This window comes from Cuculus canorus, chromosome 4 (genome assembly GCF_017976375.1).
Source record: "Cuculus canorus isolate bCucCan1 chromosome 4, bCucCan1.pri, whole genome shotgun sequence".
NCBI classification, from domain to species: Eukaryota; Metazoa; Chordata; class Aves; order Cuculiformes; family Cuculidae; genus Cuculus; species Cuculus canorus.
Genome location: NC_071404.1, coordinates 18201069 through 18217383, shown reverse-complemented (window position 1 = coordinate 18217383; position 16315 = coordinate 18201069).

Genomic DNA, 16315 nt, shown 5'->3' with positions numbered 1-16315 from the left:
CCTCTGGGTTTAAAATAGTAATGAACTAAGCAAGTAATTTTATGCATTAAAGGCTTTATTGGGATCTGGACAGAGCATAGATTGTCAGTTACAGAAGACAGATGTTACAGAGAGAAATCCAACAGCCAAAATTAAGACAGGATCAGATCCAGGAAATAAAATTCAAAACTAACATTGGAAAGAGTAGACAGAAATTGGAGTCATGTTTTTCCTTGATAAGAAATTATTAATTTGTTTGCTTGTTAACACTTAACACAGTATTTTTTTTATTCTACTGAACTGCACAAACTCTACCAAAATCAGTGAAGATTCATCACAAAGACCTCAGCTCTGCATTGTTATGATCAGTTGAAGTTACATTCTCAAGCAGGTGCAAGATCAGTCTGCAGGAGACCAGAGGATGTATAAGACTGTTTGAAGTCATTAGCTAAGACCAGAGAAGACAGCCTGGTCCCTTAGCACTGGAAGGTTGAAACCAAATGCCTGAATTTTCTGAAATAAAATGTAAAGAACTTCCAAAATCTTAAAACAACTATTTATCTCAACTAAAACCTGGAAAGAACTAACATTTACATATATTATCATAAAGTTCCAGATAACATGCACCACCAGCATTTTTTTATCAAGTCAGCATGCTCAATATATATTTATTGAAATACATTTAACCAAACAGATGTGCAAATGCCAGAACTAAAAACCTGACAGTGATATTTTGAACTTGGGAGTATAACATAAAAGTCATAATCCAAGGAAAACTCAGTTTATTTGGAGTTCTTTAGTCCTCCCAGGTCTGGAGTCTCACAGATTATCTATTTTCAAAAAAAAAATCCAGTCTTTAAGCAAGATGTGTTTATTATTATTGATAGAAAGCCGAATCCAATAGGCAGATAAGGGGGTAAACCTTTGTCTTTTCCAGTGTTATCCCGCCCTTCGGCCACAAGATGGCAGTGTTTCCCAATTCTTGCTGTTTGTACACATTCTTCAGCAAAGCCAAAGCCGTTCCCATTTGAGAACTGCTGGATACTTCAGAGGGAATGGATATGAAAAGCGATGCTAATCATATAATCGCTGCCTTCCTGTACTCCCCCAAATATAGTCTGGTATCTATCATAGCAGGAGTTTATCATAGTTCGTTGAATTGCTTCATAGCAGAGAAGCAGTTATAAAGAAAAGCTTTTCAGTAAAGACTACAAAAGCAACTGCAGAGAAACACGTTGTATGACAAATACTTCTGTCCTCTCCCATGTTCTTTTTGCTCTTTTTCTTATATTCATGATTTTCCTGAAAAGTTTAGTCATGAAATCTTATTCAATTAAAAGAATTGAAATAAAAACTCTGGAAAGGTTTTACTGTAATTGAGAGGTCAAATTTGTCAGTTAATAACCCACATGCCTTTCTATTACAGGCACTGACTCAGGATACGAGGAAGGTGATCTCTCAGTCTCTTTTCCTCTGTCTCCTCTGTCTTCTTGTCTTCTTCCCCCCTGTTTGGGAGACTAGGAGAGCAAATATTTGTGCTCATGCACAGAGAATTTGAAGATCTCTTTAGGGCTATGGAGAAAAAAGTGTGTTTAATAAGAGAGACCGTACAAATGCCTAGAAGCATCATATATATAATATTGTATGTCCCCACTTGGCATTTATCCTGCTCAGTTAATAGAAACCTAAGTACACAACTCCTTCCCACGTGAAGGCTGTGTTTTGGTGAGGCTGGTTACTACAGCAGCAGGGGTAGTCATACTGCCTAGCTTGAGATACAGGATCTCAAGAACCAATTTGATATTTAATAAAGATAGTCACAAAGAGAAAAATCAGTGTATCTGCTTTAGATTCACATTCCAGATCATGCTACAGAGAAGTATCTCTTATTCTTTTTCCACTCACAATAAAAATTAAAACAACAGTGAGAGTACAGTCACCTGACTACGGCTAAGTGCTTAAGCGTAAACAGCATAAATTCTTTCCTCCTCTTAGGTCAAGACTGAAGAGCTTCAGTAATTGTGTATAAATTTCTGGAAATCATCTTATAGCTCTAGAGACCTGATTTGCAGAAACAAGAAGTGCCCACTGCTACCATACAAAGTGTTCATACGAAGGTGTCTTAACTCTGGAAGCAGAACTAGCAAAGACCTTCCAATAGTCTTCCTCAGCATTTCCTTTTAATGCTGTTCCCTTTGTATAAATCATTAAACATTTTCCATACCAGGGACAGGAACCCAGGTACCTTAACGCTCAGACTAAAATATTATTCACACCTCACACTGTCTACTTTAATAAACATTAAAATATTGTCTGCAAAAGGAAAAGTATCACACAGGAGAGACTTCAGGAGATACACAGTGAAATTCACTTTCAGTTTATACCTACTTTCTCAAACTTGTGAGGATGCTAAATGTGAGTAACCAATGTAACCTGTGCTAACTGGCTTTTAGTTTGCTTATCATTTTTTTCCAGAAGCTTCTCTAACAAAATCTTACATTTTGGCAAATACAGTATTTGATACAAAAGGATATTCCAGCCTAATTGTTTAAATGTGAAGAAGCATGCACCACAGAGAATAAGTGTACTTTTGTTGGTCATGACCACTCAATCATACAAAGATAAATGGTCTGATTTGAATAAAATTGTTTCAGAGAAAATCTTCATACTATATTTTTGATCTATACAGAAGAATTTCCTTATACTTCCTAAACATATACAGATATTACTATATGACATAAAGAAATTAAGAAAAAGTAAAACAAGTATACATTAGAAATATATATTAAACAAAACCTAACTAAATATGGTAAAAAACCCACACAGTGAAAGGATGACTTCTACTCATTCCAAAGCTGAAGTCAGGCTGAAAAGAGGAAGGAGAGCTTGGATTTTCATTCATAATGTTTATATATTGCTAAGGAAACCATATACAACAATTTAAAAGTACATTTCCAAGATCAAGTTTATGATTTTACAAATATATATAAATATTTTGATACTTACAAAGCATTCTAAAATACTACTTTCTGTATTTGCATCAAACTAATCCAGTGGATAGTTTCAGTTTACAACAACGAAATCAATTCATTGTGTAACCATATAAAAGAAGCAACAATTTACAGGACTTCTTTCACATTTCTATTTTAAGAGTCTCTTATTACCTATTTGAAGAGTTAAAATGTTAATTGACCCTATTGAGCATTTGGAGAGGAAAAAGAGAGCACATGGAGAGTTAATCCTTTTTTTCCATCTGAGACATAAATGACTGCATAATTAGTTACACCCATGTTTTCTCTTGTACATGTGATTGGAAACAACTGGCTCTCCAATTTCACCAATGAAAGGGTTTCACATTAATTTATAATGCAAACAAGTATGTCTGAGAGTGAAAGAGTGTGTTTGAGAGCATGATCGTTCATTCCTCTGTGCTAGATTCATTACACATGCAGTCATTAATACATTTTCCGATTTGTTTTCCTTTATTTTAATGAGTATTCTTTACATTAAAATGTATTTTAAGATTTCATTACTTTAATTTTACACTGTAGTTTACAATTTCTCAGTTTAATGGAAGAAAAAATCACTATTCAGAAATCTACTCAGGCTGTCATTTTTTGCCAAGCATTTTCTGTTGGGATTCCAAGCAGTTCGTAACAGCAAGCTAAAGACAGAACCAAGTGCAAACCAGCTACTCTAAACAGCAGTCTCATAATATTTTAAAGATGCAATTTCTTGAGTTAGCAGCTCAATGGCTTTTAAGCAGTTGCTGTCTCAAAACAGATTCTTTGAAACAAATGCAAAATGCTGTACCTGGGAAAGTCACAAGCACAAAAGCAGCAAGAGACTCCAGGGAAAAAGCTAATATTAAATGTTCTTTATGTTCCAGCCACACAATAGTTCTTCATTGTTTATAGTTATGTATTATTGTGTAAATGTCAGATCTTTAGGAAGGACTGTACTTACCACCATTGAGCTAGATATGTCACGGGGTACCATTATCCATTCTTAATAAACAACAACTGCCAGCAAACTGAGCATGAACTCCCTCTCCACACTTCTATCAATCAAACTGACAGCAGATGGGTACAAGAAATTCTGCCTCTTTGTCTGCAGGAAAAGAGAACAGGTAGTAATTTCCAAGTATCCCCTTACCTGATTTTTATCAGCAGCTACAGAATATTTAAAGATATGCTTTGTTCCTCAAGAGTCACAAATAGTCACTGATCCCCATACAAACTTTCACTGACTCTGATGATGATCCTTTATAGAAAAAGATGATGCTCTATATTTTTCATTACTGCAATGCCACTTGTGCTTTTCTTTGCTTCTTAAAGGCAGGAATTTTTTTTTCTTCTACTTGCTTATTTTCTCTTTACTATCCTTTTAGAGTATTTTGATAAAACACTTGAAATCACATTCACTTTTCTCTTCTTTTCTGAAGTTCAATCTAAGAGTTGTAGGTGATAAGTTATTATTACCTGGGTTCAGTTGTTAAGCAGTTCGCCCTACAACAATTTACTTTCCCTTTTGCCATTGTATGTTCTGCTGCTGTTCTTTCATGACAAGGCTTGCCTTTCTCTTTTCTGTTCCACAATGGCTGACCTAGATGTGATCCTGTTAATGGATGTTACGCATCACAAACCTAACCACCTAACTTTCTTTTCTTCTAGAGACTTGAGGTTCTTCGCTAAACGTTATGATTTCACTCCTCGGCTCAGGCCCCTTAAAGCTAGGCATGGTAATACTGAATCAGTAATTTTGTAATGGAGAAGCTGTGGATGCATTTTGAGATTATGGAGTTCTCACCATAGCACATCTCCTATGTTGCACCAGTACAGCTATTTGTAGTAAAAAGCTGGATTAATCCATGCATGTATATATATAGTTATGCATAGATACATAGAGATATCCATGCATATGCAAACAATTCTATGATGGAAATTGCGGATCTCCCTTCAATTAACATTGCTTCTGCAGGTCTCATATAAGAAATAATGGAACTACAGCCTGATCATCACTACATTTTAAATCAATTAGGATCTGGAGCTAACATTCAGGACAGCAGACCTGCAGAGTGGAGTACCCTCTGTGGAGTACCCCTATCCCAAAATTAGGTTTGAAGTTTAGATCTCAGAACTCTGTGATTAGAGATACACTTCTATGTATCACCTTATAGGAGAAATATTTCTTAGATAAATTAGACATAATCCAATCCCTATTGAGCCAATATGTATTCAAAATAATTCCACTGAGAAAGGCTAACCTTACAAACTTTTACAAGTGTTTCATTTACTTCTGAGAGCAGCCCCACTGGAATCACTGGGAGTATTCACAGTAAAGTTAAATGCATGCAAAAAGTGCCTTACTCTGAAAAAATGACATTCCAGAGCCTTTTTTAAACCATTTTGCTTAATTCATGTTTCATGAGAGTGCTGTGGTTAAACTGTTTCTGTGATTTTTCTAATAACTTTATGCATGGACAAAGCCACCTCTGTTTTGTAACTTTTGATGTGTAACACTGTCACAGCACAATGGGGAAGTGTTCTATAAGTGTGTGGTCCAGATGCTCACAACACTTTTCCTGGGCTAGTTGTGCTACTCTGTTGTATTCCATTATGTAACGCTGGATCAGCCAGACTCATTTTTGTCAATATTAAAAGCCCAAAGAGATCCAGAGAAATACTATGGATTTAAGCAAGCAAAACACTGTGCCTCATGGAAGCCTTTTCCTAGAGGAAAAGATGTAATTCCCAAGCAAAACTATAATAGTTAATGCCACTAGAAATATTTTTCCTTTTTCTTTTTTAAGAAAATATTGCCAAGAAAAAATAATGGCCTTTGAAATATGTTTATTTTTCTCAAGAAATATTTTATAACTCCCTCCATTACCAAAAAATGCAAAGGGATTTTTGTCCACCTGAGTTTATTCACAGTGTAAGACTCACACCAATGACACCGGAAGTTACAAATTTGAAATTATGTTCTTATTCCTTCACATCATTTCAAAAGTATGTTTTCGGAAAGCTTTCTTTTCAAACAGGTAACAGAACTAAAAAGCAGTCTGGTGGCTGCTAATGTCATTCCACTTTTAAGAGAAAAATGTTTTAGGAACGAGAGGATTGTCTGTAACCCCATGCGCGAACTACTCCCACAGCCAGGATGTGGCATATCAAAATCAGCCAGACTGAACCTGCTTCTACCTCAGTCTGAGAAGCACCCAGGAAAATGCTTTGCTGTGCTGGCAGAACAACCTGCTTCTGGCTGCTCCTGGCTGCTCCTGCTGGGGTGCGAGCAGCACCTGGGGTAAATGGCTGCTTGGACTTTATGTATATTATTAATCTGCTAATTCAAAAATCAGCTGTAAATCAAATGCCACCAGGATTAGGCATGGTGCTGAAAGAACTTTCTCTACCACAGGAATAAGAGTCAATGGAGTATCAGATTTCAGTGGTCTGCTTCTTCCTGCAAGGTAGCTTAGCCATGTTCCAAAAGTTTTAATCAAGGTGTCCCAGCACAGCAACACCTCCAGTTTCAACTTCAGGTAGGTGTCCAATTTGCACATGGATCATTTCTGAGGCTGAAAACTAACACTGGAAGCCCAAAGATCCAGCGACGCTTTCTCTGCTCAGACACACATACCGAAACAATACAAGTGTCCAGATATTTTAGGTACCAGTGTTGACCCAATAAATACTTAGCAGAAAAAAAGTTGAAATGAAAAGTTGGCTGCAGCTTTGCAGAGCTTTTGTCCTCTCCTGCTGTTCCCCATTTATATCTTGTTATTATTCCAGTGATATAAAGGTTGTGAAATTGTATCTAATATGTAATAATATAAAGTATATCTTTCTCCTCTCTCTGTTATGAAAGGATTTTAAAAAATCAAACAGTAGTTCTTAGACTTTGTTGCTGCTCTTTTGCAGTTTATACTGGAAAAGGATAGAATACAGAAAAACTGAATGAAAATACTCAAGATAAAAAAAATCTTTGCTTCATTAATATTCTGAATTCCTTTTTCCACAGCTGCAACCAGAATTTTTAATCCCAGAGAGCTATTTCAGTACAAAGTGCAGTAATTAGCTCATAAATGATCAGAAACAGATCTGTGCCCAGTGTTTTAGCCTTTAAAATAGTGGGAAAGAAGTGAGGTTTTTAAATATCATTTTTGCAAGCCTGCTGAGGGAAGACTTTTGCTTATTTTTAAGGGCAAATTTCCCTTACTGTGCGGTTTGTCTGTTTACATTATTTTTGAAAGTTCAGGGGAATGTTAATGTGCGAAATAATCCTTACCAGGAAAGCAATTCCACTGAAATGTGTATTTAAATTAGATCTGTTTACTATCTTTTACTCCCCTTCAATTCAAACCATTCCCTCAACTGAACTTTGCTGTAATTCCAATTAAAAAAATTTAAAATAACCTTTCAATATATTGAAGTATACTTCATATGAGATGCATACATAAAGTATGTTAAAAGAAAAATAAAGCTGTGACATTAAGCAAGCAACTAGAAATTCCAGAATCAGATCCATCTGAAAGATTCATTTCACCTCCCTTTTGAATAGGCATGAAGGTAGATTTTTAATTACTTGGTGACATATTATTCCTCCCTATTCCCAACACCTTCCTCAGCACACCATGCTGTGGGGACCAAAGGAATGTGTCACTGTGTCTCTTCTCGTCAAATTGTTGCAGTCACTGGTCCTGCTCTGGCAGCTAATTGATTTTCTTGATTGCTTTCATTACAGACTTTCCTTCCAGTCTCGCTAAGCTTCTTGCTCTCGTCACCTTCTCGCATCAAGTCTTTTTTCTCAAATATATAAAAATCAAGCAGCTATTCTGAACTCCTTGACAGCAGAAGGAGAAGAAATAAAGCTCCTAATATCAATGTCTTCTCTTAATTGACTATGCAGCATCATCGTTTGTTCCAATTTTGCAATTCGACCAAGTTGCCAAGGTGTCCAGGTGAGATTTGGATATGTCTGAAGACAATCTGCACCAGTGTTTGAACCAGCTCAATGTGACAGATTTTCTCCTTATTTCTAGTAATAATTTTCCGTGCTGCAACTTGTGTCTATTGAGTCTCTTCATTTTATTTTTGTTGAAGTGGTTCTTAACTTGATTTTCCTCTAATGTGGGTAGTATTTCACTCCTGTAGAGTCTGCCATTCTGCTGCAGGGATGCAGAAGGCCTGAAAGACAGCTTTACACATAAAATTCAGTGCCAAAAAAACACAGAGTACTTCAGCTTTTTTTATATCATTTTCACAGGGGTCTGCCATTGTCCTTGGTCATTCATTTGTTGCTGCTATACTGTCATGGGCAGACCTAGGCTGGATGCCAGGTACTGACCAAGCTGCTCTATCTATCCCCTCCTCAGCTGGACAGGGGGAGAAAAAAATGATGACAGCTGCCTGGGTTGAGATAAAGACAGGGAGATCACTCCACATTTACTATCATGGGCAAAACAGACTCAATTTGGGGAAATTAATTTAATTTATTTATTGTCAATCAAAAAACAGACTAGGGTAATACGAAATAAACCCAAAGCTTAAAACACCTTCTCCCCACCCCTCCCTTCTTCCAAAGCTTAACTTCAGTGCTGATCTCTCTGCCTTCTCCATCACCAAGCAACACAGGGAAATGAGGGTTGCAGTTGTTTCATCACACGTTGCCTCTGCCACTCCTTCCTCACTCTCTTCCCTTGCTTCAGCATGAGGTCCCACCCATGGGAGATAGTCTTTGACAAACTTGTTCAGCATGGGTCCATGGGGTGTGGCCTTTTCGAGGGAGTGCAGTCTTTTCCACAGGGCGCAGTCCTGCAGGAAGACTGCTCCAACACCGGAGATCCCCCACAGGGTCATAAATCCTGCCAGTAAATCCACTCCAACATGTAGTCCTGTCTCCATGGGTCCACAGGTCGTGCTGGGAGCCTTCTCCAGCACAGGCTTTCCATGAGATCACAGCCTTCTTCAGATGCATCCATCTGCTCGGCCATTTGTTCTTTTATGGGCTGCAAGTCAATATCTGCTCTACCATGGAACTTCATGGGCTCTGGGGTGGAAAGCCTGCTTCATCATGGTCTTCAGCAGGGGCTGCAGGAGAGTATCTCACCTATCCTCACTCCTCTCTCTGGCTACAAACTATGTAGTTTTCTCTCTCCCCAGAGGCACTATCACTATCACTGATGGGCTTAGCCTTGGCCAGTGGCAAGTCCTTCTTGGAGCGGGCTGGTATTGACAAAGAGAAAGGTTCTAGGGCCTCTTTGACCTCAAGAGTGTCATCAGCTCCCTCCAGTTAAATGTCATCAGCAGAGCTGGTCAGTAAAACTTTGAGTCCTGCATCCAGGTCATTTATGAAGATATTAAAGAGCACTGGTCCTATGATGGGTCCCTGCAGAACCCTGTTTGTCACTTCATCCTCAAGACCCTCTCTGTTAACTAGCAACAAATCAAGGGAAACACCATTCCTGGTCAGATTGCTCAGCATTTCTGCCATGAAGTTATCGTCCAGAGAGTTTAGGAATATTTTGAACCTGTTTGCACCATCTATGTGGTGCTCCCAGCTGATATCCGGCAAATTGAAGAGCCCCATGAGTACAAGGGTAGATGACTTGGAGGCATCTCTCAGTTCCTTAAAGAATAACTCATCAGTGTTGTTGTCCTTGTTGGACACCCTGTAACAGACTCCCACAATGACATTCATTTTAATTGTCTGTCCATTAATCCTTACCCAGAGTCTCTCAACTATACCATCGCCAACTCCATGCATTCCAGCCCTTCTACTACATACAGTGCCACTCCCTGCCTCGCCTGCCCTCTCTATCCCTCCTGAAGAGCCTGTAACCCTCCGTCATGGCACAGCCGTCACAGGACTCATCCCACCAATTTCACTAATGCCAAAATTGTCATATATTTGGGACTGGACCAAAGCTTCCAGCTGCTTCTGCTTATTCCTCATGCTGTGCACATTCGTATAAAAAGGCTTCAAATAGGGCTCATTGTGCCCATCTTCTCTTAGACCAGCCTAAATCTCACAAGGAAGCAGCTCCTCAGGCTTAGATATGCCTTCCTATTGCTCGTCCCTGACTAGCCTGCTACTGCCCCTTTCCCCCTTCAAATCCGGTTTAAAGTCCTATCAATCAGCCCTGCTAGCTCTTGAGCAAAAACCTTTTACCCCTTCTGTGAGAGGTGCATACCATCAGATGCCAGTAGACCTGATGATGAATAGGTATGAATGATCAATATGATTAGGTAGGTGATTCTGTCCCTCCACTCTGCTCTTTTGAGACCCCACCTGGAGTGTTGTGTTCAGTTCTGGAATCCTCAACATTAAAAGAATGTGGAACTGTTGGAACAAGGCCAGAGGAGGGATATGAAGACAACCAGAGGAATGGAACACCTCTGCTATGAGGACAGACTGAGAGAGTTGGACAAGAGAGGCCTCTGGGGAGACCTTATAGTGGCCTTCCTGTACCTCAAGCGGACGTACAAGAAAGCTGGGGAGGGACTTTTTACAAGGGCATGTAGTGATAGAACGAGAGGGGAATGGCTATAAATTGGTGGGGAGAAGATTTATATGATAGTAAATTAAAGATATATCATACCATAACTAAGAGATCACGTAGTGCTTTAGCAGCATGCTTAAAATCCATAGCATGGAGATGTTTTCAAGATCACCCCTTATTTTGTTACAAACAAATTAAACAAGGCAAAAATTACTTCTAGGACATCGTGTCTGTAGATTTAGAGCATATCCCTCTACTTGTGCAAAAGAACAAACATTTCAGACATATATTAACTGTCAATCAAAGACCCAAATCAACACATTAATTTTATTATTTGAAATATAGATCTATCAAAGCTCCTGTTCTTCTGCAAGTGTAACTTCAGGTGACAGAATTCTGCTATGGGTCGTGTACCACAGAAACTATTGTAGCTCCTCAGCCAATTAAGTTAAAGAAGAAATAAAGCGTTTCTCATTTATTCTTAACGCAGACAGTGACTGTTTCCCATGAAGGATTCATAGTGCCCCTAGTAATTCTTCAGCCACCAAAGAGAAATCCAATAGAGCAAAAGGCTTTTGAAAGAAAATTCAAAGACCAGATGTTACATTGTTAGATGATTCCATTCATCAATTATAAAATGACAGGAGTTAAATATTTCCAGATTGCACTTTTGTTTTGCAAACGTTGTGATAAAAACATGAAGTGCTTTTTATGAGATCCTGTACCCAAAGAAATAGCTGTTAGTCCCACTAAGTGCTTTCATTAAGAGGAAGATAACAAAATTGATATTTTTTCAGGTTTTCAGAAGAGAAAAGATTGAGTCATGAAATGAAATGAACTGAAACTGAGTGAGTTGAAAGCATTTGGCCTGATCATGATTTCTTCCGTCTTTAGCATAGTGAGGAGCTACATGCCATCTATGCATTGCCAATTGTCACCCATTTCACCCATTTCCTTTCTAATTACATGGATAGACTTGGGCCCAGTTTATCTGAGTGTTTGCATTTAGGCTTCATATAGGTCCATGATCTTAAATCTAGCCACAATTAAAGATATTTTTCATGTTAAATGAATAAATAGATTCTGAGAGTAAATAACATCCAAAATTGGATTTACACACAAAAGAGCCCTTCCTGGTGAAGATGAATAGGTGGTACTGCAGGTAACATTGAAGGGAGCAAACAGTTGGTGCCGAGTCTACTGCAAAAGCAGTTATCTTGTATGAAGAAGTAATCAGCATGCTCATTTTTGCCATATTAGTATAGAATGTAATATCTTCAGCATTTCTTATTACAGGGATTATGGCCACACAAGAGAAAATACTGTTAAAACACAAAATGGGCATTCAAGAAGGACCTTTACGGAGCTAAGACTGGCACTTAAAAACTAAGTTTTTCAATTACCACAGAGCAAACTAAACGCATACAAGACAGAACTACCTAAAGAATTCAAGCCTACTCTCTAGCACGTTATTATACTATAACAACACCTGAAATGGATCCATCCACATGAATGATCCTCAATAAGACTGGAACTGACCCCATTTTGTCGGCCTAACATAAGATCAAATAAATTTTATAAGTGTTTAATAGCATCTAAGTGGTCTACCAGACCTTTTACTAGCACATTTTATGAACAGAAAATTATTTCTTATCTTTCAGAATAACTAAAGCTCCAACAAATCCAAAAATAGATCCCAGTTTTCTACCTGTTTTTCCTAAATGTTGCCTCACTAATCACCAAGACAATAAATATACCATTGGAAGAAATAAAGCCTAATAAATAAATATATCATTAACTTATATCAAGCCTCAAAAAATAAAAGGATGGGGGGGGAAACTAATAATATTTCTCAGTATTTTTAATTCGGTATTAACTTCTGGCAATGTAAGTCACTAATGGACTCGGTTACAGATCTGTTTAATTTCAATTTTTAAGCTAAGAGTACGAAGGTCACCTGTCAGTACTGCTTGAAACTAGAATATTTCCTTTTTAACAACTGTATGCCTTATAAGATTCAGTGTGTTAAAGAAATTACTCTTTTATTAAACATTAACTTACCTGTTCTGTGGTGTATGTTATCATCTGGCACGGATCTATTTTTTCCGTTAATATTTCATAATATTTTGAGAGCTGTCATTTTAGTTTGTTCTACAAGAAACTGAGTTAAAATGCAAGAGTTTGAAACGTTATACAAAGGTAGAAATGCGTGAACCACAATTTGCACATAGCTGCTGTTATATTTGCTTCCAGCATGAATTAAAGATATTTTTAACTTCAAACTCTAAGTGAAAAACAGGAAAAACAATTCCTATCATTTAAGTATTCATACAGAGTATTTAGATTTTTCCACACCTCAAGCCTGACTTTGATGTATAAAATCAAAGAATACCATTTGTAACTACATCCATTTCAGCAACAACATTTTGGGCACTGAAATATTTTGAGAATTATTTTTCTGGGACTGTTTAGCAAGTCATTGCTCACATACTTTGCCAGAGCTACTCAGTTAAATAAATTACAAAAAAGTAGCCTGCACAGAAATGGAACAGTAAACTAAGTAGTGTTCACAAAAGAGCCAACCATGATATGAAATATTGAATAAACATAACATTAGAAACTTAGTTATTGAAGCATAATTAGGCTCTACTGGTCTGTATTTTCCTTCTATGCCTTTTAGAAATGCTGGAGCAGCTTGCATCTCATAGCTTTCAAGGTCATGCTCAGATAAAGTGTCAACCCTAAGACCATGTTGTACTACATTCTTCTTAGGTTCACAAGTATCAGCTTCCGAGTTTCCTTCTTCAATTTACACGTTGCCATGTAGCCTTATTTCTTTGGGATGACATTAAAACTATTCATGTTCTCAAAATCACAGTTTTCTCATAAAATCTTTTGATATTTACCCGCTAAATGACATTTCTGAAATTCAACCTCTTTAGTAAAAATTACTCTGAAAGTTGTATTGAGCTAAATGTAGTACTTTTTGCCAAGTCCTATTGATCATTTTTTCCGAGGATGTACATTATAGTTGGTCATATAACGTCATTGTGACAGGAAAATTTTAAAAGCTATGTGACACAGCAACAAAGCAAGGTAGAGAAGGAACAGGTTATGTTCCTTCTTTTTCCAGGTTGCAGCACAATCTTCATTGCACCCACAGCATGCCTGCGGATTCCACAGACGTCTGAGAAAAGAACATAAGCACAGGAAGTGCAGATATTATGCCTTGAATTGTACAATTATTTACTAGTTCAGACTAGATGTTATGACAGTTAGAGCTATAGAGCCAGAGCTGCTCCATAAGGGCTTTCAACAGGAAGTGATTAGAGGTTGTGTCAAATCTACCTGTCCTCAGAGTTATCACAAGAAGAAATGGAGCAATGCCAAGAAGAATACCAAGGAATTCTTATCATTTACCATCCACCTTTGCTATGGCGTTCTATGTACTTTTATACAGGTAAGAAAGTTCAAATTAACAATCTCTGACTCAGAAAAATTATTAATTAATTACACAATTCAACAACTCCTTTTGCCAAACAATAAGCAAAAAGTGTACCACGATATCTGCTTCAATCCCTCTTCCTCTTAAATACACTTTTCCCTCTTATGAACCTGAAAACATCATAAGAGCAACTATGGTAGAAAAGCTTATTCCAGAAAGCACAGGTGTAAATCTGCAATGATACATTGGTCAAAATCTCATTTTGGTTCTGAGATAGTAAATATTGAACTATATATATTAAGTATTCTCATTTTCTCATCCTAGCTGCTCCTGAATACCTAGTCTTTCTACCACATCAAAATTAAGAAGGCTTATTGTAGACAATATCCTTTTAGTTGTTATTATCATATGTTTTAACATTAACTAAACTGATAGCATGATTATAATTCAAGTTTCAATAAAGCTAAGCAGCTTTAGCTGCTTTTCCCTGCATGTAGCTCTGCAGCCACTTAATAAAACTCCAACATTTGGAGAAAAAAATGCATACCTTTACCATTTTAAACTTGAATGCACAATATGAAGGGCATTTGTGTCTCACATAAGCTGCTTTTAGCAGACTTGCAACCGTCCAGGACACACAATTCACCTGAGTAATATTTCCATACTCATTTTTTTTAGAGCAAATGACATATGCAAACCCACCCATTGACTGTTATTTAGGTAAAAATTTGGTACAGCGGTGGAAGAGATCAAAAAACTGGGTTGCTTGTCTGGTCTTTGTTTTAGCATTTAACTATATGTAGAGAGCAGATTCTCCCCTACTCCAAGAACCAAGAACCTAGTCCTTTGTCTGCTGTGGTATGACATTAGCTATTTCTCAGAAAGTAGTAATTGTATTATTATTATTTTTAAGGTTAAATATATTCAATTAGTATTTGCATAGTTCTGAGAACCTGTAAAGTCACTTCGATGTAGACTGCATTATCATTCAGTAATGCACAAGTCCCAAGAAACTACAGCATGTGCATAGCCTTCAGTCCATGCAAGGTCCCACAGAAGTCCTAAGAAAAAAAGGTTCCGAAATCAAAGCAATTATCTAGGTGGTTAAAATGAAGCCTGTCAAAGCTAGGCACACTGTGGAAAGAGATCTTGGAGCAAAGCATAGCTATTCATCCCATTCCCATTCTTCATACTGGTTTCATTTCATGCAGTGTGGGTAAAATAGAGTCCAGTGCTCCACTGACAGATAGACTTCGTGTCTTCATAGTCTGGTGCATAAGCTTCAGCACTAAGTGCAGTCTATAGTGACTTTCTGACCCCAGTTTAGAAATGCAGAGAACAAAAATATCCTGGCCATAAGATCCGGTTAAAATAAGAAATAAAGAGGCAATTCTCTTATGCCAAAGATGAATTAGACTGTTAACTTACTTTCCTGTGTTAAGCGTGGAAAACTATTACCAGTTTTGACTTTTCCCATCTGTTCTACTCCAAGCTTGCCGAAAGGCTGATATTCTGACAGCAATATGAAGCACAGTTTTGCCAACTGTTTCATTTTGAAAGCCCATGTTCCATATGTTCTTATTATGCTTCTTTTTTATTGCTATGAAATTACACAATTACAAAGGAAAAAAATTCACTGCTTTGTACAATTATATCAAATATTTTTAAAAAATTGTGTAGGAAATCATCAGAATGTACTTCTCTCTTTTACATGAGTTCTTGTCTTGTCATAGTGTAGATTCCTGCTCTTTATAATGTTTATATTGATTTACTGATTTTGCATCAGTTAGGGGTGCTGGTTGATGGAAAGCTCGACAACCATATCCTGGTTGACCTTCAAAAGAAGCATGGACAGCAAGTCGAGGGAAGTGATTCTGCCCCTCTTCTCCACTCTGATGAATACTATGCCCAGTTCTGGAATTCCCAAAATAAAAAGGATATGGAGCTGTTGGAACAGGTGCAGAGGAGGGCCACAAAGATTATCAGAGAGCTGGAGCACCTCTGCTATGAGGACAGGCTGAGGGAATTGGGGTTGTTCAGCCTGGAGAAGAGAAGGCTCTGGGGAGGCCTTATGGCAGCCTTCCAGTACCTGAAGTGAGTGTACAAGAAAGCTGCGGAGGGACTTTTTACAAGGCCCTGTAGTGGTAGGATGAGGGAGAATATCTTTAAGTTGAAAGGAGGAAGATTTAGACTAGACATTAGGAAGAAATTCTTCATGATGAGGGTGGTGAGGCACTGGCACAGGTTGCCCAGAGAAGTTGTGGCTGCCCCATCCCTGGAGGTGTTCAAGGCCAGGTTGGATGTGGCCTTGTGCAGCCTGATCTGGTGGGAGGTGTCCCTGCCCATGGCAGGAGGGTTGGAGCTAGATGATCTTTAAGGTCCCTTCC